Genomic DNA, 25,140 nt, shown 5'->3' on the forward strand with positions numbered 1-25,140 from the left:
TTCGTTTGGTTTTATTCTAAAAATGTTCAACTCTTTCCTTTTCTTTCTAGATTTTTTTGGGGGCAAGATAATATAATTTTTTCATTGTCTTACAGAGGTATAAGGAGTTGGTTTCTTTCTCCTGCCCCCTCATTTCTGCAGCCCTGCTGTAATCAGCCAGCCCACAGTAAATGGAGCCTGCACTCCAAATGAGGTCTCACACAGAGCAGGAATGATTTTCACTGGCTAATTTGAGATACCTCCATTTATGCTTGACAGGAAGGCATTTTGTCCTGTCTATTCAAGATTCTTTTTAACAGCACACCAACTTTGAGAAATGTATCCCTTCTGCAGCATCCCTTTAACTCATTTTAAAAATGTGCATTTCTATGAAGAGATTTTGCATTTGTGGCATACATTTGTGAATGCATATATTTATATGGACAGATAAAAAATTTTTTTGTATACAAAATACATATAAAATTTGCCAACACACTCACCTGCATTCCACAGCCTGTCTTCACATCGGATGCTGCATAAAAGAGTTCACGTTTCAAGGATGCAAAATGCATGAGGCTACTTTTCAGAGAGCTCTCAGGCCAGGAAAACAAGGCTGCATCCAGGAACACTGGGCACAGCTGGAGATTTATGGTGTAAATACCAATTCAGACCCTAAACTGCTGACCACCGCCTCTTGGAGAGCTCAGGCAGGCCTTCCAAATGTCTGCACGTCTCCATGTGTCATTAACCCATTGCTCAATGCCATGAAAATGCATCCGATGGCTTTTTTTTTTTTTTCCTGGCAAACAGTTCCATTGAGAGTACCTTTAGCGTTTGCTGGTTAGTCTCTCCAACTTGATTGCTTTAGGCTAATCCCATTTTAAAGGCCCGTGGAAAGTGCTTTGGGCTTGTGAATGAAATTTAATTCTGTGCTTCCAACAGGAGGAAAGGCACTGGCCTGGTTTAGGGGCTGCACCTCCATGGGCTTTCTCCTCTCTCCTCCCCACCCCTCCCTCTGCTATCCCCTCGCTTCCCTAAAAGCACACAACTCACCCGAAACTGACCTGTCCAAACAACAAACAGCTTGCAGTAGCTGGCCTGGAAAGATCTTAGAAATCCAATTTGCTCGTGATTATTTAATTCCTACTCTAGCCCCCCCCCGTTCAGGGACTGGAATGACGTTCCAGGAATTCATTTACATCCTGATTCTTATTCACTCTCATGCCTCCATTTTTGGACTTCAGGCGTTGCAGAAACAATTCCAATCTTGCACGATGATTTTAATTTGATGGACGTTTTAGTGTTAATTCAGGTGTGATGAATTACTAATGTGAAACATCATTTGTCTTTTCCAGTGAAACTGTATTGAAGAGGAGCCCAGACCCAGCCATTAATGGTTTCTCTGGCTAAACTTGTGAAATCATGGGAGACCAAAGCCATTCAGAATCATTTCTTTCTTTCTTTTTTCTTTTCTCCTTTTCCCGTCGCAATAAGCGTGCTTCATTTTTCTAAACAGAACAAAAAGAGATACCTAGAGAGCTGTTTGAGAAAGGATTTTTCAGAGAGAGGTGCTGCGTTGTTTATTGGAACATGGTTTTCCTCACTTCAGTGTTGGAAGGAAGATGTTTAATGAACCCTCTTCCCCTCAGCAGAGGTAGCTCCAGACGTCCAGGTGGAGGCAGATTTGGGGCTTATCAATTTAAGGCAGTCCACAGAGAAAATGTTTTCCCTTGATTTAATGTTTCTGGATGTGAACTGTAGGGCAGCTGATTCAAATCAGAGAAAATTTGTAGTCCGCCTTCTCGGAGGACTTTGCAGGTCCAAGGGTGTTAGATGCACCTGTTGGTCGTCAGCGTGGATCAGGCGTGAGTTTTGACAATACACTGGCTCCCCCTGCTGGTTGCCTCTTGGATTCTCCACAGATGAAACTGTAACCTGCCTGCTGTTCCTTCTCACCTCAGGACGTGAGAGAGCTTCCGGTTCCCTCCCCACAAGGCAAGTGTGCATCTTCCACTGCACCCCAAAGCTGCTGCCTGATTCTCCTCTGTTTTCATAACCTGGGATGCCTTCCTCTGAGGTCTGCTTCACAAGAATGGATTCATCACTTCGATTTGCACATTCACATTTGGGTGGACATTCAGTGAAGAATTCCAGGCGGAGGCCGTCTGTCATTGACAGCTGGCTCTAGGGTTTAGCTGTTTAGGTTTTTTGCTCATGACTACTGGGAACTGCCCTGCTCAGGAATGATCCTCCCATAATGTGGACGTGGGCGAGGGCTTGGGTGGAACCTTTCAGTGGCGTCAGGGGCTTGCCGTCCAGGAATCCCACTCAGTGGGGCCTCTTCTTACCATCTATTGACCAGGCTGTTTTTACAGAGCCACAGGGAGAGAGGCTAATGGACAGAAGACAGACAGTAATGCCGTCGGTTTCTGTCGGTAGCAATGCAAATGAATTTTGCCTGGTAGAGATACAATTGATTTCCTTTCTATAAGAAAGTATAACCACAAGCGTTATTTTGTTATTGGCCCGGAGGACATTTAGCAGCTTCGTGCGTATTAGCAAGTTCATTCCGCATTCCGACCGCCTATGCGCACCTCGTGCTCCAAGTGTGCTGTTGAACAAGTCGATATCTTATGTCTCCCTCATTTATTGATGAGTTAAACACATTCTTTGACATGTGTTGATCGTATTTTTACATGGAAGTCATATACATCTAACCTACCCTGTCACTCCGCAAACTCAGGACACGCCTTTGGCCATATAGTCTCTGTTTTTCGATTAATCTCTGCACCTCCCTGTACCTCAAGGGCATGAAGCACAGCCTCTCCCTGCAGAGCCTTTTTCTCTCTGTGTTAGTCAGGGTTCTCCAGAGAAACGGAAGCAACAAGATAAATAGATAAGTGGATAGACAGACGACAGATAGAGAGACAGATAGACGGAGAGACAAACAACAGATAGATGGAGAGACAAACAACAGATAGAGACAACAGCTAGACAGACAGAAAACAGATAGACAGACAGATGACAGATGGAGAGACAAACAACAGATAGATAGACAACAGATAGATAGATGACAGATAGAAAATGGACAGGGATAAATAGATAGATGGACAGACAGACAGGGATTTATAGAAGAGGTTTATTAAGAGGAATTGGCTTACGTGATTGTGGAGGCTGAGAAGACCCACATGCTGCCCCCTGCATGCTGGAGACCTGGGAGAGCTGATGGTGTCAGTCCCAGTCTGCATCTGAGGCCTGAGAACCAGGAACTCAGATGTCCCAGGGCAGGAGAGGACATCTCAGCGGAAACAGAGGAAATCTGCCCTCCCTTCACTGTCTGGTCTATTCAAGCCGTCGGGGGACAGGTCGATGCTGCCCACATGGGTGCAGGTGGAGCCTTTTCACTGAGTCCACTGATTCACATGCTCACCTCTTCCAGAAATGCCCTCCCTCACCGCCCTCCCCCCATCAAGAAATCATCCTTTACCAGCTACCTGTACACCCCTTAGCCTGGTCAAGACAATACATAAAATAAACCATGGCACCTTCACCATCTTTGCAACGATTCCTCTGAGACCCTGTGGGCTTATGTACCACAAGCCAGGAGAGAATTTGTGCCCTAGGATGGACAGGCGGTGTCGAGTGGAGGCTCGATCCTGCAGCCTCCGGTACACCATGGCCCCCAGGTCCTGGACACACATCTCCGAGGGAGGCTGCTCTGCTTCCACCAAGCCTGCAAGCTCAGGGGTCTGCAAAGTTGCTCCTGCTGGCACCTGTTCTGATGTGCACAGGCAGGTTCCATCACAGCCTGTTGCATCCACCTAACTCTGCTCTCCCCTCCTTTCTAGCAACCATCAAAGGACATGGTGCTTTTCCTTTACTTGCTCAAGAGCAATTTCGTTCCACTTTTCTAGGTAACTGTGGCTGTTGTCCCGTGGTTGTATTTCTAAGGTGCAACAACAACCCTGCTGGCTCCAAGGTGACTTTTCCACCGAAGATAAAACAAGGAAGCTGGTTGACACTTTGTTCCCTAAAATACAAGAGAAAAACACATCCATTTAATTGTCGTGGGCACTCTACTCTGGAGGACACCCTGATCAGGAACTTCGGTGACTGCAAATCTTAGGCTTTACAGTACCCACAGGCTATAAAATGAACAGGTTCGTTTCAGTGGCTCAGATGCAGTCAATACCATGTGTGGGCCGGGGAGGCCTCCCTCAGCTGTGCCCTGCTTTTGTGACTCCATAGCTCCTCGAGACAGAAACATCGATGTATGCAGCATGAGGTTCTGCTCCAAAGGATGAACACGCACCCCCTTAGAGTTCAGTGGACACTTCAGTGCACAGCAAGGAAACTGAGGCTCAGAGAACCGGTGGCTCCCTCACCCAGGGCATCAGAGGCAGAGCCAGGGCAAGATCTCTGTCTCTTTGGCTCCCTTCTCACGGTTCTGCGCCGGCTGGGCCCTTGCAAACTTCACTTCCCGCCAGCCACGGGACTTCCTTATGAACAGGGCGCGTTAGCTCAGAGAGCCTATTTCTCTTGGTTTTGCCCAGAGCAAGCCCTCACTACGGCTGTTTCTGAATCTCCTGGGAGTTCGGGTGGATTTGTGGTCAGGGCTGAGGAGCTCTCTTGTTGATCCTTCGTTGGAAGTGGGAACTCCTGCATTTCTGTCTCAGAGTTCGATTACGTACCTTGTTGAGTCACGAGTTCCAATCTACAGATGAGGAACCTGGGCTTTCGGTTCAGTACCCAAGATCTACCAGCAGCTGAGGGGCCAGAGGGTACTGGAACCCAGGACTCGTCAGCTCTTCTTGAAAGCGCACTGAATTCACATGGACGTTTAGTAACTTTAAAGTTCTTTTCACGCTGGAGTCTAGAGTGTTTATGTCCTTTGCACTTAATACCCAGGGCTTTGAATGACGCATCTTCCAAAAGATCTTTCTTTTTCCAAAAGATCTTTCTTTCCCCAAAAGCCAAGAGGAGGGCCTGTGTGAATAAGCACCAATCATCTGGTTGGGCATGAATATTGCTACTGAAAACTAATGTTTTCGTGCTAATACCATGGAAGAGAAGAACACTGGTGTGGAATTTGGGAAACCGGACTTTTACTTTGGGTATTATTAGAGCCTCTCGCATAATTGTGGCCTGTCCTTATCCTCTCTGGACTGCAGCTTTCTGGTTTGACATTGCTCTGTTAGCCTCTAGAGGTCCTCCCAGTGCAGAGCCCTGCAGTGTTTCTATGAAGTAGGATCAGGAGTTGGGAGGCCCGGTTTTACCTCTGTGTGGCCTTGTCGCTGGGCCTCAGAAGCTTGGCAAGATAAGGATAATTTTTGACTTTTTTAGCTTTAAAAATGCAAAACTCATCAGAACAAAATATTCAAAAAGAAGACGTCAGCCCATCATTCTTAGGTACTTTGGGATTATCAGGACGGTGTCTCCGATGATCTCAGCTGACAGTCTCCACATGATTCTTTCTGCTTATAAAGTCTCCATGCTCCTAAATTGTATTTTCTCCAATGCCCAGTTCTATCAGAAGCTGCCATCTGGAAAGGAGAATGGCACCAATTAGTTTCTGATAGGAAATCTCAAGAATCTCCAAAATTGGTCTTCCATGTTCTGGAAGCACAAATAGGAACTGGATCCCAGCCCTGAAACTGAGGTCAGATACCGAGGACCCTTTAATCAGCGATGGTCAGAACCATGTGTTGCCCCAAACACGGGTGTGCCTGCTGCACACAGCACGGTAACTGTGGTGTGATAATGGTCGTCACTGCAGCCACTCAGTACAATAACTGGGTGTGATAATAATGGCCATCACTGCAGCCACTCACTCACACACGCACGAGTATTAGGTGGAATGAGTCCAGCGCAAAAACTGCTTATAATTGATGGCTGTGCTCTGACAGTTGGTGCAAATACGACTACCGACCACTTTTGTTTCTTGCACCTGTTCAATGAGAAAACACTTTAAAGACAGACAGTGCAAATTACAGTAGAAACAGAATAACACAAGGGAAAATTAAAGACTTTCCTCTGAAAACCCCAGTTTTAATCAAGGCTGGATGTCAGAATGCCACAGTTGAAAAAGAGGAACGTGCAGAAGACATTCATGCTAGAATCCTTAGGAATTCAATTTCACTTCCAACAAAATGGTGCCTGTGAACTGCTCACACAGGAGACCTGCCAAACAACCTCACAAGCAATTTGGCAGTGCTTCCTCAGCGTCCGAAACCCCCAAGCAATCTGTGTGACCGACTTTTCACCACTAAGGAACTCTCTGGGTTAACACATGTTGGAGACACATGCTTCCTTATGTTTGTGGTTTTTCCAGCAACATCTAGGACCTCATGGGTTGCTGTTTTCCACTTTTCATTGGCAGGAACTGTGGGTAAAACATGAGATTGATAGGTCGTTGGAATGGGTAGCAAATCCCAGGGTGGTGCCCTGCCTCAGAGGGCAGCTTTTGAATCACACGAATCTGGGTTCAAAACGTGGCTCCTCCCCTTGGTAGCACTGTGACCTGAAGACACACTAAAGAGGCAGGCCACAGAGGACCTCGGGGAGGGGAAGCAGATCTTCCTTCTGCAGCCCTAGGAAAGATGCTCCTCGACTCGAAGCCTCCACGTGTCCATCCATGAGGCAGGGATAAGCGTGGAATGTAGTTCGCACTGCGGTGAGGATACTGTGTTGCGATGCTTATGAAGGGCTTAGCCTACTGACTGTCCTTGTCCAGTACTCAACCTTGGGTACATGCGGTTCTTTGCCCACAAAGGCGTTGGTCTGGCGTCTTTCACAAATACGTCAAGGTCCCACGAAGGAGTTCCCCAAACCGTGTGACTGGCAACCCTTGTGCGTGCCGTATCCTGGGTTACTAAGTCAATGAGATTTGATTCTTTGGGATGTCTGAAGATTAAACAGCACGAATGGAACAAACGAGATTTAATGGCCAAGCATGTTTCCTTCAGGGGGCAGAGTCTCTAAAATGTCCAAAGAGAAAAGTGAGAGCCACACTCTGCTTGTAGAAAATCTTTACGGAGACCTGGGATTGCGGGTCTGAACGTGTGAGTCATCTGGGGTGAGGAAAAAAGGAAACCCAGAGTAGTTATGTCCCCACCCGAAGAGTGGAGGTGACTAAGGTGAATCTGAGAAACTGCCGAGTTTTGGAAGCCACTTGAGGGGCTGCAGTCTTGACCCTCACTGCCTCTCAACTTTTTTTTTTTTTTTTTTTTGAGACAGAGTCTCACTCTGTCACCCAGGCTGGAGTGCAGTGGCACGATCTCAGCTCACTGCAACCTCTGCCTCGCAGGTTCATTGGATTCTCCTGCCTCAGCCTCCCGAGTAGCTGGGACTACAGGTGCGCGCCACCATGCCCGGTAATTTTTGTATTTTTAGTAAAGACGAGGTTTTCCCATGTTGGCCAGGATGGTCTCCATCTCTTGACCTCGTGATCCGCCCCCCTCGGCTTCCCAAAGTGCTGGAATTACAGGCGTGAGCCACCGCACCCGGCCTGCCTCTCGACTTTCAATGCCTCACAGCTCCTTAGTGAAGAAGCAAATCAGCAGAGTCTCGGTAATTAAAAGTTGTGAATGTCTCCTTTCCTTTTTCTAATAAAATGATTTGACATGGGAAGAAGAGAAGACAATTTAGTTATTCTTGGTGATTGCGGTATCGAATTGATAATTTGCTCATTTTCTTGCAAAATTGCCTAATTTAGAACAACTGAGCAGATGGCTTTTTGTTTTGCTGCGTTCTCTTCTTAACCCCGCAGCCAGCTCCGGGCTCGCCTCGCGTTCCAGCACAGCCCTGGAACTCAGACCATAGAGGGATGGAGCGACATGGAACCACCCCCCCAGAACAGGGCCGCTCTGGAAACGTCCTCGGGCCATGCCCGTTCCTGCCGGAAGAGGGCACTCGGGACACACTCAGGAACCAGGGCCTGGGTTTGCAGAGCCGGCGGTCAGCAGTCAGTGCCGGCTTCGGCTTCTAAACTGTTTTTCTTCACTAATTGCCAGATAAACTCCTTCTTACCTAAAATGTGTCCTTTCACTTTCCCATCTTTAAAGACTGCCCCATATATAATGCCACAAGTATGATGAACAGCTGCTAAGAAGATGGTTGCTGCTTCTGTGATTGTTCAGGAAATGCAAGACTCGAGTGTGCAAAGCTGACCACACTCAGGGTTTCTTGCTTGAACAGTGATTCAATCCTGAGTCACCCACAGCACCAATGAGAGACCCACAAGCAGGTGCTCACCCACAGGGCAGGCCAGGGGGTGACTCCAGGAGCAGAGCACGCCGTGCCCACCTGCTGGTGCCAGCCACCTGCTCCTGGTTCTCCAGGTGTGGCTGCAGGTGCCCCTTCTTGTCCTGTATCACCCCGAGCATCCAGTCATTTATGTCACTCTGCTCCCACCCACTTGAACCACTGGCATCACACACGCCAAGGGCATTCCTGTAGCTCCAAGGCAGCGTTGCTCTTTGACCCTGAGCATGTGCCAGAATTGTCTGTGGGGTTTTATGAAGACAGGTGGCCAGATGCCACCTGAGAGTTCTGTTTTTACAGGTATGTTGTGGGGTTTGGACACACACACACAGTCACACTCAAGCTTTGGGACAATACGGACATGTAGACTTGACAACTGCTCTTCTGCTGCTACAGATAAAGGCTGATAAGGTGTCACCGGGCCATCACCCTCATTGTCCACTTCATTACTCCACAGGCAGCCCAATGCTGGGTTCACAGAAACAGTATAGAGGCCAGAGGGCATCAGGATCCAGTTCAGATATCCTAAGAGTATTTTTGGAAATCACATCATCTTTTCCCATCTTTGGAGTGGCACTCACTGCCCTAGAATCACAGGTGTAGCTTCGGTCTCTGGCTCTGCCAGCCCCACCCATTCCCTGCAGTCTCCCACTCAGAGCCCCCAAATTTCTCCATAATGTTCAAGTTCTCCAAATCTTGACCAGCTGCTCCATGGACCACCTGTCTTTGGAAGACACTCACCTGGCTGTGTCTATCGCTCTTATTCCAGAGTGGGTCCCACAGCTCTACTGGATGATCTTGTTCTCAAGCAAGATAAAAATTTCCCCCAAAGTTGTCTTTTTTCCGTTTCCCAGCTCTACTGGCGCACTTCCTAGATGGGTGATATTTTTCGATAGCACAGTCATGTTTTGGATACTGACAGCTTAGGTAAAACTAGCAAAAATGTCCTGAATAGTTGTCAAAGAATGCCTCACTGAGCTCCTTTTGGGAAATACAGTTTCTACCCAGAATAGAATAAAAGTGAAGATGCATCGAAAAAGAGAAGTTGTTGAGAGGCTTCTTGTGTGTTTATAGTGGTACCTGATGCTGTGGAGTTGCCATGAGACCGGCCCCCAGGTGGCCTAGGATGGAGTGCTGTCTATGCAGCTGCCTGGTTTATGTGCACAATTCCCACGTCCTGATGAGGTATTAACATGAAAGCTTCCTACAGTATGCGTGTTCTCACAAGGGTGTGTGGTCAGACGAGGGGTGGGTGTGGCAGGATAGGGAGCAGGTGGCAATTCACAGGTGGAGCTAAGGCAAGAGCAGCTGAGGCTGTGACAGCTTAGGGCACGAGGGCGAGTCCTCGCACCGGTTTATGCCTCCTGGCCCTCCAGGGGTGGAATATGGTTACGTCAATGTTGAAGGAGCCAGATTTGCAGAAAGGAGGCCATTGGCATTATGTAAACTCTCTTCTGAGTCTTAAGAAATGAATGGTCCCCTCCCTGGAAAAGCAAAGATTTTCTGGATGAAAAGTATTGTGGCTGTTCAATCACTTTAAATCTGAGTTTTTGAAAAGTACATTTTAAAGCTCTTTTGCTCTTATACTTTTAAAAATAACAGTAGGTCAGAGTCTTGGATGGTAAATCAAAATAGAAACAGCTTAATTTGGTGACAGCTGTAAGATATCTTGCTCTTCCCAGAGGTCCTAAACATTGACCTGCAGGGCGTGTGTTCACCCACCAGAGTCAACTTGTTTTACCAAAGCAATCTCGGAGGGGTGGCTGTGGGTGTGTGGGTGGAATGTCACACATACATCTCATTTCCCCCTCACTTTACATGAGAACATAACTCTTTTTCTTCTTAAAATATGGTCTCCTACCCTCACGAGTAAGGAGAGATTGGTACATTTGGCTAAGTGTTGTGTCTAGGAGATTTCGTTTACAGGCTTTCTCCTTGCCTTTTCTACTAGAAAGTGTGTGTCAAATAACTTCATTCAGTGATGGTTAAAATATTTGATTCTTTTTGTTTTTTTTTCTCTTAGCGCAGTTGCTGTTAGGGAATATGTTAGAAGCTATTTCTTTATTTGTTCATTTGTGAGCTTTCCTTCTACATGTTCCTTTGCCCTAGATAGCCTGTCAAAGAATTTTAAGCATTTTTTTCTCCAAATATGCCTGGGGTAAAACAGAATTTTGTAATAGAAATGTAGACAGCCTTGTAGATGTGAACTGTTCTCATGATGTTAAATAGCATCTGTCTTCAAGGACACATCTGCCTTTAGTGAAGAGGGAAGGTCTGACTTAAAAGGGTCATTTTGAGAAAGGCTCCAACAGAGGACACAAATCCTCCCTAAGGGAAAGAGAGCAGAGGGTACTCTTTACAAAGTGGGCTCAGAAGTTGGTGGCTTGCGTTCAACTCCTGAATTCATCAGTTACTGAGTTGGTGTGTGGGCGAATGACTTCACCTCTCTGCACCCAGTTTCCCTGTCTTTGACATAGGAATGATGACACAGAAATCATGACATAATGCCTGAAACAGGCTCACAACCATGCTCAGAGCATAGTGACACTTGGCCTGTGCTGTTGACTGTTACTGACAAACACAAGTTTCTTTTCTCTTACAGCTTCATGGAGAAATAGGTCTTCTTTGAATGTGCCTCGTGGTACCAGCGGACCTCACAAACCTCTTCAGCCTTTGGTTGTCTAAGCAAGCCTGGGAAATGTAGCAGGTGTATCCTTGAAAAAAATCCTCATTTTTATGCTGTTGTTCGACCTTAAATGGTTTCCCCAGGATAAGGAGAACTTTACTAAATTTCCATCGGGATAGCAATCTCAGCATAATTTTCACGGCATATTTCCCTTGCAATATTCCATTTTGGTCACCTGCAAGTTCACATTTTTTCTTATCTCAGGAAGTTCAGGTCAGTTTTTCATAAATATTGCTACAGCAAAGTAAATGATTTGGAAGGAAAAATTCTAACCTCTGTGCTTTCCACTTACAATGGTCCTGATAAAAAGTAATTGGTACTGAGTTCTTTTTGCTCTCCCTGACCAGCCCGTTGACTTGTGAGTTTTTTAGAAGGAAGAAGCCTCAGGTTCACTGAACCCAAACCCATCTTTTTACAGATGAGGAGACTGAGGCCAAACAGATTAAGTTTCACTCAGTTTAAATGAAAAGCAGAATCAAACGTTTAATTTAGGGCCTGTTACCCCAGTGTGTGTGTGTGTGTGTGTGTGTGTATTTTTTTTAACTACTCAGAACAAGAGTTACTCTTACAAGGTTGGGTAAGAGAAAAGCTATAAAGTACACAGTTGGACATGTTTTCAAAACACCAATGTGATAAATTTTAAAACTAAATGTGAGCTTTTTGAAAACCATCTATTTATTTGTAAAATATAAAATAAAGCCCCAGCAGGGAACTTCTGGAAGTCACTGAGTGCTCAGCAGTCCCTTCCTACAGATTGTTGAGGAGGTTATTCAGTGCCTGGCTGCTGTGGATTTCTTAGTGGGTGAGGAAGAAATGATTTCTTTTTTGAAACTCATTAACTCCCAATCAAGAAGTCGTTTGGGAATGGAGAAGGAAACAGGCTCATCCTTCCTTTTCATTCCGGGATTTATCCAGAAGTGGCAGGTGCCTGGCAAGTGAACTGCCCAACTCAAATATCTATGTCACTTGTATCAACCTAAAATGAAATAAAAATAAAAAACCCTAAAACATCATATTTCCATCATTAAGCAGACCTAGGAAGGGAAGGCTTATGGCCGGCTTCTTCACAATCCAACTGTAACTAGGTTAGCCGGATCCTGGTATCCATATCTCCTGCTGGGTGAGGGTCACAGGATCTCAGCACCCAGGTGAGACAACGGTGTTGAAAGAGGCTTCAGAAGAACTGGGCCAGAACAATGGAATCAAACGGAGAAGACTGTAAATTCAACCAGCGTGGGGAACGGCTGGAGAGCATCTGTTGGCCCAGCAAGGATTGAAAACAAACAAAGGTTCCCAGCAACAGGGCCATAGCAAAGCTCTCCAGGGTGTCAGCATACCTGCCCCAGACCGCCAGCTGATGATAGCTTGTGATTGTGCCATCCAAGGAGATGTATATATTTGGTCTTCATCTGGTTCTGGCACAGAGCTTCTAAGACCCGTGGAATCTCTAGAGTGGTCAGAGTGGCTTTTGTGTATTCAAGACAGGACTGGGAGCTGGGGACCCCTAGCCAGCTTCAGGGTGGGTCTGGGATTCAGAAAGACCAAGGCAGGACCAGAGGGTTGGAGCTCTCAGTCTCCAACCCAACCTCGGACATGGAGGAGGGAGAGGGCTGGAGATGAGCCAATCCCCAGTAGCCAAAGATGTAATCAACCATGTCTGTAGTGACACCTCTATAAAACCCTAAATGGTGGGGATTGGAGAGCTTGCAGGTTGGGGAAAACCTTGACGTTCTGGAAGGGTGGCATCCTGACTCCCCAGGGACAGAAGCACCTGCATTTGCAACTCCCCCCGCAACCCCCTGCCACCCAGGCCTGGAGCAATGCACCTCTTCATCTGGTTGTTCACAGGTCCTTCATAATGAACTGGTAATAGTAGGTAAAGGTGTTGCCCTGGGTGCCATGAGCCATTCTGGCAAGTTATTGACCTCGAGTAGAAGGCCGTGGGAACCCTGATTTTTAAGTGGTCGGTCAGAAGCAAGGGAGGCCGGAAACTTGCCATTGGCGAAGTGGGGGCGGTCTCATGGGACTGAGACCTTGACCTGTGGGATCTGCCCTAATTTCAGAACTGGATTCAGTTGTAGAATCCACAGTTGGTGTCCAGAGATATGGAGAACTGGTCATGGTGAGAGATAAACCACACACTTGGTGTTAGAAGAGGTGGAAGAAATAGATCATAGGGCCTGCCGTGTCACAGAGGGCGGCTTGATTTGTTTCACCTGCTGTAGTTTCTTTATTAATGGGTGTGTGACTTTATTCTTTGAAAGGCTTAGAATTAAGAATAGACAGAATAAAATAAATCAGACCCATAGAATCCACACTTCTTGGTTTTTAGAAACAATTTGTTTATATTTTGTATTTTAAGTAATTGTAATATTTAAGAGAATCTGATACACAGAGCGTCCAAGGGATAGCCTCATGATTCCAGATGAATTGCATAGTTAAATTTAAACTTGCAACTTTAAATGGCAAGGCATAAGTTAATTTATTAACAGTTGTACACAGGACTGGAGTGTTTAACAGAACTTGAGAATGACTTTATTAATTTGTTTTGAAGTTTATTACATTTACTTGAGATGGTAAATATGTGTAAAGTTTTTGTTTATCAGTGAGACCATTGAAGTGAATATAAGGAAACCATAGTGAATTAAATTCATAAATACAGTGTGAAATATTTGCAAGCATTAATTAATAGAGTATTGAAAGCCCCATAATAAGTGCTAAAATTTACCATGTTTATATATAGAATAAAATGACATAAATCTAACAACATAAGAAGTAACATTTTTGAATTTAATAACGTAAACACTGAATGTTAATAAAATGGCAAAAACAAGGAAGAGCAATCAGTCTGTCTATGCCCCCAAAGTCTTTCTCAAGGGCACTGAGCAACTAATTTTGATATTAACTAATATTTTTAAAAATACAAACATACATATGCTTACTGTTGTTAGAAAAGAATGTTTTATTATTTACCAGAAAAAGTACTGTAAGTTCCCATTTCAGAGGTAAATATCCACCTCGAAAAAAAGAATCCATACACATTAGATTTCAATTATTCTGCAAGTATTTATCACACACCTCTGGGCTCCATGCGGGGCTGGTTCAGGTTTTATCTAATGTGGGGGCTATGGTCCTGCCTCCTGATTCTTGAGTCTTGGACTTAGGTCTAGGTGGGCAGGCCAGTGTGGACCAATGCATCAGGCGAGTGAGTAACCAGAAGTGGAGACAGGGATGGAGGCCTGCCCTGCAGGGCAGCCATAGCAAGCTTCCCTGAGTCAGTGAGGACTGAGCTGTGCTATGAAGGATGGGGGTGCCCCTACTGGGTGAGGACCCAACAGGCAGGAGGATGGCTGAGCCACACGAGGGCAGGGAGCACGCCGATGAGGCCGCCTGCTTCTTCCTTAGGGTGGAGCAGACAGGAAGTGCTCCGTGCACACACTTCCTGTCTGTTCCTGTGGAAAGAGGGAATGAGGGGCATGGCAGAGGGAGCATGACATCAGGACACTTCCAGGCCCCAAGAGTACAAGGCAGGTGTGTAGAGAGAGCTGGAGAGGCCATCGGCGGGGAGAGGGACATCGGTTGGTGCCCAAAGCCATGGATGGTGCCCAGGACCATGGATGGTGCCCAGGGCCGTGGATGGTGCCCAGGGCCACAGATGGTGCCCAGGGCCACAGATGGTGCCAAGGGCCATGGATGGTGCCCAGAGCCACGGATGGTGCCAAGGGCCGTGGATGGTGCCCAGAGCAATGGATGGTGCCCAGGGCCGTGGATGGTGCCCAGAGCAATGGATGGTGCCAAGGGCCGTGGATGGTGCCCAGGGCCACGGATGGTGCCAAGGGCCACGGATGGTGCCAAGGGCCGTGGATGGTGCCCAGAGCAATGGATGGTGCCCAGGGCCGTGGATGGTGCCCAGGGCCACGTGGCTGCTGCATGCAGGACTCAGTTTCTCCTAAGGCCGCTTGGTCTCCATCATCTGTGGTCCTCACCAGTAGGTTGGCTTCCTTGGCAACCTTCCAAGCAGTGTTGTTAACTAGCGAGGCCAGGACTCCTGACGCACAAGGAGCGCTGCTGGGGGAGCCTTCCTCCAGGCTGGGAAGCAGTGGGAGGCGGGCAGCACTTCCACCCGGAGCCCACCTGCTGGAGGATGGGGCACCGTGCCCTCAGAACAGCCGCCGCTACATTCAGGGATCCCCCACCTCCTGCAGGGATTCCAATCTTCCAGTGTTTTCCCGAGAGGAGAACAGGAAACCGGAGCTCCCTGTAATTTCAGAGTGGGGCAGAGATGACCAGGGCGCTGATCTGAAAGCAAAGGGGATCTGCGTGGGAGCACAGAGAGGGAGAGGTGCTGGAACTGCCTCCTGTCTCCTGCAGGGCTGTCCCTGCTTGGCAGGTTAGGATTCACCCAGCCCGCCAGAGGTGGGAGTAGAGGAGTAGAGGGGTAGAGGGGTCGAGGGGTAGAGGGGTCTCCGTCCATGGTGGCCTTGTATCATGTCATGGCCTCACGTGTGCATTCTCTGCTGTTACCCTTGTTCCTTAAAGACAATTCCTGTTGATCTGTGGGCAGCCAATTTCACTGTTATTCTCATTTATGGATAAGGAAATGGTTACGGTGTGTACCCAACAGCCGTGCTTCCTTTCCTTCTTGAGAGACGCCAGCTTCCGGGTTCCTTCCATGAGTGTGAGCTCACAGGCTCCGCAAGCCCTTGTTAATACCGAATGAATAAAGATGAGCTTCTTCTCACATAACTCACACAGTAGGATTTTATTAATCTGAAATAAGGTGGGAGAAGACTAGTCTGAATTAGGAAATGCTGCTTTGTTTATTTTTCCAGCTGCCTTATTATTTTCAAGTGCGTGTCACAACCTACAGGAAGCTTACACTGTGTGGTCCCAGAAATGATGGGTCTGGGGTCTGCTCTGATAAGATGAGAAGGCTAATACTGATAAGGATTTCAAAGATACCTGTACACATCAACTGCTCTATAATACTTCAAGATACTTGCAAAACTTTTTCTCTTTAAGTTCTTTAAACCTTGTCTTTGATGAATTTCATCGTTCATCAGGCTCTATGTGAAACAAAGTTCTTGCTAAGAAAGGCAAAGCTCAATGTAGCTCTAAACTGAGCCAAGTTAATTGCTTCTGGTTGAATGAAGGTTCACTCTATTTCTGAAATCAGGAAGATAATTACCACATATAAGTGAACGTGTACAAGTAGGAATAGAAGACAGGACATGTGACTTCTAGGATGATTATTTTTCCCTCTGACACAATTTTTCCATAAGAACAACTACTGCCCACTGACCAATCCCTATAAACAAGCTGCAATTATAGCAACAGCAATATACAGTAACAATATTATTTCATGTTCACACTTTATTTGAATCTTAGACCACTCTTGACTGTTGACTTCGATACTTTTCACCTCAAAATGGCTATTAATACCTTTTTCTGGCCTCTCAGAATTTAATCTCCTGGCTGGGCCATTAATCTTCTAACCCAGAAGAAAGCAGATTAGTCACTATTTATTTCTTTGTTTAAAACAACATAGATTACAACATTTAATTTCTTAAACTTGGCCATATGGACTTGATCTCCAGACTTTCATAAACAGAACATATACCAGGATATACCAGGATCTTGGTTCTTACTGAAATACCATTTTTTTTAAAGATTTACATTTTTGTTTACTTCTTATGCATTGCAAATACCTTTCCATTTAGAAATCATTGCACATATGTACAATTAATATTCCTGGCTAATATTTATTCTCTGGAGTTTTAGTTTTCTTTTTTTGTCATTATCAATTAGACTAAAGCATGGGATGTTTTCATCAGTTCCAAGCTAGCAACGAAGCTTGGAGTTACGCTGCTGGCAGGCATTCCCCCTCTTCAGTTAAGGTTTACTCTCCTGGTTTAAACTTTTCCATGTAAATTATTGTTGAGCGCTGCATTTCTGTGGTGTGGGGCCGTGAGAAGCTTCCCTTCTCTTTCCTTCCTTCTCTGCCTTCCTCAGTGGGAGCTGGGCTTTTTCTTGGAAAGGGCTGAGCTTTGTAGGCAACTGCCATGAGGTCCGAGGAGGGACTGGCAGGTCACGATCTCGCATCCTGCCTCTCCTGGATGAGGTCCTTCGGAAGCTCGCTTCATTCCCACAAAGAGCTCCGGGCCTAAGGGAATGCTCCTGAGACCCGGGAGGAAGAGGCACCCCTTACTCTGCCAGTGTTGCCTCATGTGGGTGGTGAGAAGCTTTCCCTTGCCCAGTCTTCATGTTCTCTTCCCTTTCCACCCTCCCTGTGGCCCCGTAGTCTGTGGCCTTCCTCCGTCAGGTGACTGCGGTGCTGGGTCCCCTGTCCCGCGTGCAGGTGCCTGCCTGGTGTTCCGGGTCCCCTGTCCCGCGTGCAGGTGCCTGCCTGGTGTTCCGGGTCCCCTGTCCCGCGTGCAGGTGCCTGCCTGGTGTTCCGGGTCCTCTGTCCCGCGTGCAGGTGCCTGCCTGGTGTTCTGGGTCCCCTGTCCTGGGTGCAGGTGCCTGCCTGGTGTTCTGGGTCCCCTGTCCTGCGTGCAGGTGCCTGCCTGGTTTGCTTTCAGATCGGCTCCCTGGTCATCTCTGCCCTAGAGATGTAACTCTGTAATTACAGGGAGCTCTGTTTTCCTGGTGCCTTTCGGGTTGAACTTCTGGGGAGTTGAAAGGGTGTTCCTCCTCTCTTCTGCATTGGGCAGCGCCTCCCCTTGGCCCCAGACTGTGATTGTGGCCCTGTCTGGAAGAACCACTGAGGCTTCTGCTCCAGGCCCCTGAGAACACACCTGCCTCCCTCCATCTGGTCTATCCCCAGGGTGGTAAAGCCTTTGTGATCTGGTTAACGTCTGGGTTACCACCCTGCTGTTTGGCTTCTCCGCTTGTACATGACCCCGATAGCCAATGCCCTGTATTCAATTCTCCTTTGGAATTCCTAAAATGGATTCTGTTTTCTGACTGGAGGCTGACTGGCCCTCCTGGATGCTGCAGAGTGGAGCTTCCCAGGACAAATCCCTTTTGCTGATGTCCATCTAATCTCACACCTGTGACCTACCTGGGAGGCTACAAGCCATCTCTCCATCAGAAGTGAGGCTGGGAAGGCGCAAATGGGACACACCTAGCAGGGATAGGGCAGGGCAGGGCAGAGGACGGGCAAGAGCCCCATCCTTTGACATCTTAGGCAGAATAAAAGAACTGAGGGGATAAACTCATTTCTTCATTATGTCAACAAATACATGTATTTTTTGGCCAGGTATGTTTCTGGACACTGGAGATATAGCTTGGAACAGCACGAAGCTTCTCTCTGTGGTGTTTATGAGAGGATTACAGACAAATAAATAAAGCCACACCTTCCTAAGCAGATAAATTATAAGAAGAAAAATAAAGAGGGTGAGAGGAGAGTGGCTGGGAAGGTTTGTGGGGAAGCCTTCTCTTGGGAGGTGATGTCTGTGGGGAGACCAAGTGATTCCCTGGCCTGGCAGCACCTTCCAGCTCTGATTCCACCTCCAGTGGCAAAGAAAAGAACGAACGACATCATCGGGGTTAGCTCCGCCTCCTCAGTTTTCCGAGTGATCAGATGTGCTTAGTCAGGAAGTGAGTCTCCAGGTTCACAAAAATACTAGAACCCAAATTCAAGCCACCCCATAACCAGACTCCATGGTTTGCAAACAAAGATCAAGAAGGTGGATATCTATGGATATAAAATCTATGGATATATGGCCTAATACAAGAAACATATTTATTGGGGATGGAACAGGAAAGTTAGAACTGATGTTCTTTCTGTCTGTCTGTCTGTCTGTCCACCCATTTATCTCTTTATCTCATTGTTTTTGTTTCTCTGGAGAGCCCTAACACAGAGACAAAAGGCTCTGAAGGGAGACGCTGTGCTTCATGCCCTGAGGTACAGGGAAGTGCAGAGATTAATTGAAAAACAGAGACTCTCTGGCCAAACGCGTGCAGAGTGACAGGGCAGGCTAGACGTATATGACTTCCATGTAAAAATAAAATCAACATATGTCAAAGAACGTGTTTAACGCATCATAAATGAGAGAAGCATAAGATATCGCCTCGTTCAACAGCACACGTGGAGCGCAAGGTATGCATAGGCAGTCGGAATGCAGAATGAAGTTGCTGATAGGCACAAAGCTGCTAAATGTCCTCTAGGCCAATAAGAGGTGACTCACCTGCTTGATAACTGAATGCCATTGTTTCTGCTCAGGATGCACAGGCTGCACACAACAAAACACCTGTTGGGCAGAGCTTCTGCAATACACTTGATGGTGAGAGCTTCTGCAGACAGCACAGGTAACAGGAAGTGTGGGGGATGCTGAGATAGGAACAGGACTGTGTAGGGCTCCCCCAGGAATACCCTGGGCCCTCCTGCCACCCCCTCCCTACTTGGTGTGCTTTCCTGGTGCTTCGTGGCATCCAGACACCTACCTGTCCAGGCCGCCTGTCCACACTCAAGGCAGAAGCGAGAGGGATGGTGCTAATCTTACTGACCTTTATCAGAAAAGAAAAATGCCCTAGAATCTTCCATGTGGCACCTGCCTATGCCTCACTGGCATTGGAACTATGTGCTACATCCCATAGTCTCTTCTAGGCATAAAAAAGGAAAGGAGGCATCAAATCTCAGAGCCTCCCAGGGGGAGAGGACAGGGGAGGAGGTGTGAGGTCAGGTGCTGAGACCTGGAGTGTACAGTCCCTGCCAAGGAGTCTGTGCCATTTTATGCAAAAGCATTCATGTTTTAAAATCAGTGTGTACAAATTAAGAGAATACACTCACAGAGCTCCTTACTGTGTGTGTGGATGGTGGGGTGGTTGGCTTCGATTGTGCAAAGGAGAGATCCACAAGTGAGCAGAAGCATGACATTAAAAAGACGTACAGAGGCCGATTAATTTCAGGTTGTTGGTGTGAGTCATCGTGGCCTAGGGTAGTATCTCAAAAATGTGTCCTTTCCCAGGGAATGTTGTTTTAGAAGGAGATTTGTGAGATTAGTGAATTCATGCAAAAAATGTACCAAAAGTCATTGTAAATCAAAAAACAAAACAAAACAAAGCAAAACAGCGGCAGAAGAAGTTATTGAGGTCATCTGAGCCACGGAAGGTGGAGATCATTTCAGACGAGATGTTAGAGAAACTGGCCCCCTTTTGGACCTGTGAAAGTGTGTGAAGGACAGAACATTGCACACACGGATATCCCACTTTCAGAGTGAAGTGAGTGAAGTCACGCAGGAGCCAGGCCTTGGCTGGAGAGTTGACGTTTGTTTTCCCACCTGCTGCTCCCCAAAGTCTGGGGATGTGTTTCCCTCATACACCTGAGGGGCTCAGGGCGCACCGGAGCTAAGTCAGTGCAGCAAGTCCACGGGACGCAGTGAAATATCCCGGCCTCCTCTCCATCTTGATGGCTAGCCCCAAGGACACTTGTTTAAGAAAGAAATATTTGTGTGGTGGCCTCCACAAACAGGGTCCTGTGTGTAATAGCCACACACAATTGCCTCCCAGACCAACACCGAGATCCTGTGGACATGAGTGTGAACAGCGAGGCAGCCACATGTTTCTATGCACAACGTGTGCGGTTCCTTCCTTTCTTCCTTTCTTCCTTCCTTCCTTCCTCCATTCCTTCCTTCCTTCCTTCCTTCCTTCTTTCCCTCTCTCTCTTTCTTTTTTCTTTCTTTCTTTCTTTCTTTCTTTTTCTTTCTTTCTTTCTTTCTTTTTTTTTCTTTCTTTCTTTCTTCTTTCTTTCTTTCTCTTTCTTCTTTTCTTTTCTTTACCTTTCTTCCTTTGTTTATTTATTTTTTTTGAGACAAGTTCTTCCTCTGTCTCCCAGGCTGAAGTGCAGTGGCACGATCTCCACTCACTGCAACCTCATGCGTGCGGTTTTTTTTTGTCAGTGAAAAGAGACTATGAGCACTTCGTGACACTTCTAACCTTCAAGAAGTTTCCTTAAAATACTCACCTTCTTTTAAAAGAAGGAGGGGTTATGGCTTTTGAAAAAAGACATAAGCAAACCATAGAAATGATGATTTTCGGGCCAGGTGCGGTGGCTCATGCCTAGGAGACAGAGGTGGGCGGATCACTAGGTCAGGAGCTCGAGACCAGCCTGGCCAGTGTGGTGAAACCCTGTCTCTACTAAGAATACAAAAAATTAGCCAGATGTGGTGATGGGCGCCTGTAATCCCAGCTACTCGGGAGGCTAAGGGAGGATAATCGCTTGAACCCGGGAGGCAGAGCTCGCAGTGAGCCAGGATCATGCCACTGCACTCCATCCAGCCTGGGTGACAGAGCAAGACTCTGTCTCAAAAAAAAAAAAAAAAAAAGATGATTTTCTGGGTTTCAAAATATCCAGCGTCTGGAGCACTCTATCCCTTGGAAAAATCTCCTGTCCACTCTGCTTCCTTGTGGCCGTGGTCATGGGCTGGTTTGTTCATGACACCGATGCATCCTAATTCCTTCTGAATAAGGAGGACTCTTTGTATCTTTGTGTCTTCGTATGAATAACCTAAGAGCGTTCCTGAAGCCTAGCCTGGCACTTGTGAGTTGCACGTCTTCTTAGATTTCAGGCAGGTTTGCGGCTTTCCATGGAGCCTTATCTCTCAGGCCAAAGAGGAGAGTGGGCTCGGCAGAGCGGCTTCTGCTCTCATCTGCGGCCCACGCTGAGCCGGGAAAGTTCACCATCCTCTCTTCAAATGGAGGCTTTCAAAGGCATTAAAAAAAGTCCGGGGAAGAAAAGGAAACAAATATTGAGCTATTACAAAGAGTTTTTAAGCGAGACATGCTTATTAGGCAGACTTTATTCTCTCTTGCACATTCAAAGACATCTGATTAAACCATCCAAGGGACGTTGACAAAGCCTTTGTCCGTCTGGGCAGGATAGATAAACTGTTTCTTGGCAGATTTTGATCATCTCTCAGGCTCGACACCCAGGGAGAAACTCCAACAGCGTGTCGTGTGAGGCAGAAGTGTCAGCCACACAGAATCTAGACCACAGCTTCCTCGGCTCCTGTCCGAAGCTCGTCTGCAGGGCAGCTGCAGGTTGGGGCTTGGTGGCCACTGCGGGTGCTTATGGTGTGTGGGACAATTTGGTGTGATGCCAGGGACAATCATAGAGACATAGGTAAAAACATGGCAAGAAGCAAATTTTTTTAAGGAAGCACATTCTTCAGCCTTCTTTAGAAACACAGTTTCATGTCGACAGAGAAACACTTTTCCCAGCACCCAGGGAGCCTCTGTGTCCCGCTTGTCTATGCGTGCTTGCGTGCTTTCCAGAACTGTCACGGGGCCTGACCCGTGCAACCAGGACTCTGAGAAACACAGGTTTCCAATGCTCAGCCTTTCTGCATTGACCTCGCCATTTTTTCCCTGGCAGCGAATAACACGTTGGATCTCTACAGGACTTCTTCTCCGGAGGCTCAACTGACTTACACAGATACATCTCTCAGATTTTGACAGGCTTCTCCTTTTGATATCATTGAATAGATGGATATTTTGGGGCAAAAGTGGGTAAAGAAAATGCCATAAATTATTTGTTCCCACTGCTGATGTATCCACTGGTTTCATTTCCAATGATGTTAAACATTCACATTTCCCTACGACCTACTACTCCTGCCATTCATTGTTCATGTCGCTTCCTCATATCCCCATTTTCTTAATTGTCTTATTTTTCCTGGTGCTTTTCATTTCTCATTAGTTTGGTTTTGTTGAGTCTGACTGATGTATTCATCACTATTTCTAAATTAAGGAGTCAAGTGATTAACTTGGGCCCATCGTGGTCATCCAAAATAATCTCTCCATCTCAAGGTGGTTCATTTAATCACATCTGCAAAATCCCTTTTTGCTGCAGAAGGTAACAGATCCACGGGATCCAGGGATGAGGACATCTTTGTGGCGGCTTTATTCTGTCTACCACAATAGACTCGAATTACTACTATTTCGTGCATGAGGAACCAAGACACAGAGAAGTTCAGTATTTTGTTCAAGGCTCCACAGATGGATTATTGTGAACCCAGGCAGCTGACTTCCAGAGCCCGCCTTGATAATCACTATTCTATGCTCTAATGGGAAAAAAATACCTGACATATTTTAAAAGACAGAATTGAGTTTTGCCAAATGGTTTGAGGAAATACTAACTCTGGAAGGGTCAGGGCTGGGATCGGTGGCTCAAGCCTGTCATCATAGCACTTTGGGAGGCCAAAGAGGGTGGATCACCTGAGATAAGACGTTCAAGACCAGCCTGGCCAACATGATGAAACCCCATCTCTACTAAAAATACAAAAATTAGCCAGGGGTGGTGGCCCATGCCTGTAATCCCAGTTACTCAGGAGGCTGAGGCAGGAGAATCACTTGAACCTGGGAGGTGGAAGTTGCAGTAAGCCAAGATCGCGCCACTGCACTCTAGCCTGGATGACAGAGCAAGACTCCATCTCAAAGGAAAAAAAAGGAGAAATACAAAACTGACTGCATATCAGGAGGTTCTCCAGAAGGAGAACAAATGAGTGGACACAAGCTGGTGCAGGAATGGACTGCAGGGTCTACGGCCAGCAGAAGCCCCAAGGAGGAAGTGGGCAGATCTGCAGAGGGGAGAGGGCATCAATAGGGGCCAACCCTCCTAGTGACGCTTTGACTTAAAAGAGGACGCATCAGCCTCCTGCGGGGAGCAGGGAGGACGGTGGCTCTCAGAGAAAAACGTGGAAGTCATGGAGCAGCAGGACCCTAAGTCATTTCATGGAGTGGGAGGAAAAGCTGTGTGTTTTTGTGTGTGTGATTGTGTGTGTGTGTCTGTGTGAGATTATGTGTGTGTTTGTATGTGTGTGATTGTGTGTGTGTGTGAGAGATAGTGTGCATGTCTGTGTGGGATTGTGTTTGGTTGTGTGTGTGTGTGTGATTGTGTGTGTGTGTGATTGTGTGTCTGTGTGGGATTGTGTGGTTGTGTGTGTGTTTGTGTGTGATTGTGTGTGTGATTGTGTATGTTTGTGTTGTGATTGTGTGTGCGTGTGATTGTGTTTGTACACACCGTGCTGGGTTAGCTGATTCCGAGCGTCTGGCTGGCATCAGATGACAAAAAGCCGTTCACAGCCTGGAGGGAACTGGGCCATGTGCTAAGGTGGTCTGACTTACTCTTGTAGGTTAGAGGTAACAAACCAGGTACCTGGCTTACAGCTGTGATTTGTTTGCATGCTTGAAGTTAACTCATAGTATTTTAACTTTATTTAATTAACTTCCAACTTTTAAAAACTCTAGATATTTTAATTTAAAAATTCAGATTACTAGTATTTCTTGAGAAATAAAAAAAAGAATGTGGCCATTGTAGGTCCAGATGCTTCCCCGACAGTACTTGTTGCACAGCTGCCTCCTCCTTGGGGCTGAAGAAACGCTCCTGACTTGCCAGTTTCCTCCCTCCACACAGTCCCTCCAGCAGGGAGGCCAAGGATTACTTGCTAGTTGCCATTGAGCTCAGGCTGTTGTTTTTCTCATAGTAGCCAACTTGCATGAGATCCACCCCACCTAGATACAGGACTTTTTTCATCTCCTGTGGCAGCAGGGGGAGAAAGGGAGGAGCATTAAGCCATGGAGTAGCACCATCAGACTTGAGTTTCAGAAGCACAACATTGAAGCCACACTGGAGAGCAGGCAGAGCCAGGGAAGTGAACGGATGGAAGGAGGTGAGCAGGACAGTCTTTCAGTAATCTGGGAAGTCTAAGCCGAGCGTGGCAGAGAGAAGCAGATCTGAAGGAAGCATGGTCCATCGTGTCAACGTTGCTATGGAGCCCTGTCGTGTGATAAGCTTGCACTGCACCTGTTCTTCTTCATCCTCTGGCTGCTAGGGGGCTCTTAGGGGCTCTGTGTGTCTGTCCCTGAGCTGAGGGTTAGTTCCTCAGAGTTTGGATGTATCTTCACTTCTCTTCCATCCTTGCACACTCACGGGTGGAATATTATTCACATGCAGGTGTCCACAAGTTATTGTGACCAACGATTAGGGGGTGTCCCAGATTCAATTATGTACAGAAGGGCCCACATCAATGGAGGTTTTCAAGGTAAAAGGAGGGTTTTCTCACATATGTGATCTCTGGTTTAATTAGCAGTTCTCAATTGGGAAGGGAGGAGAGACCTGCAGATTCTCCAATGGGTGGTGTTTAGTTTGAGAAAAACATGTATCGCTATGGTTTTCATAATGGAAAGTCCATAAATTAAACCCAGAAAAATAT

Source organism: Nomascus leucogenys, chromosome 9 (genome assembly GCF_006542625.1).
Source record: "Nomascus leucogenys isolate Asia chromosome 9, Asia_NLE_v1, whole genome shotgun sequence".
NCBI lineage: Eukaryota > Metazoa > Chordata > Mammalia > Primates > Hylobatidae > Nomascus > Nomascus leucogenys.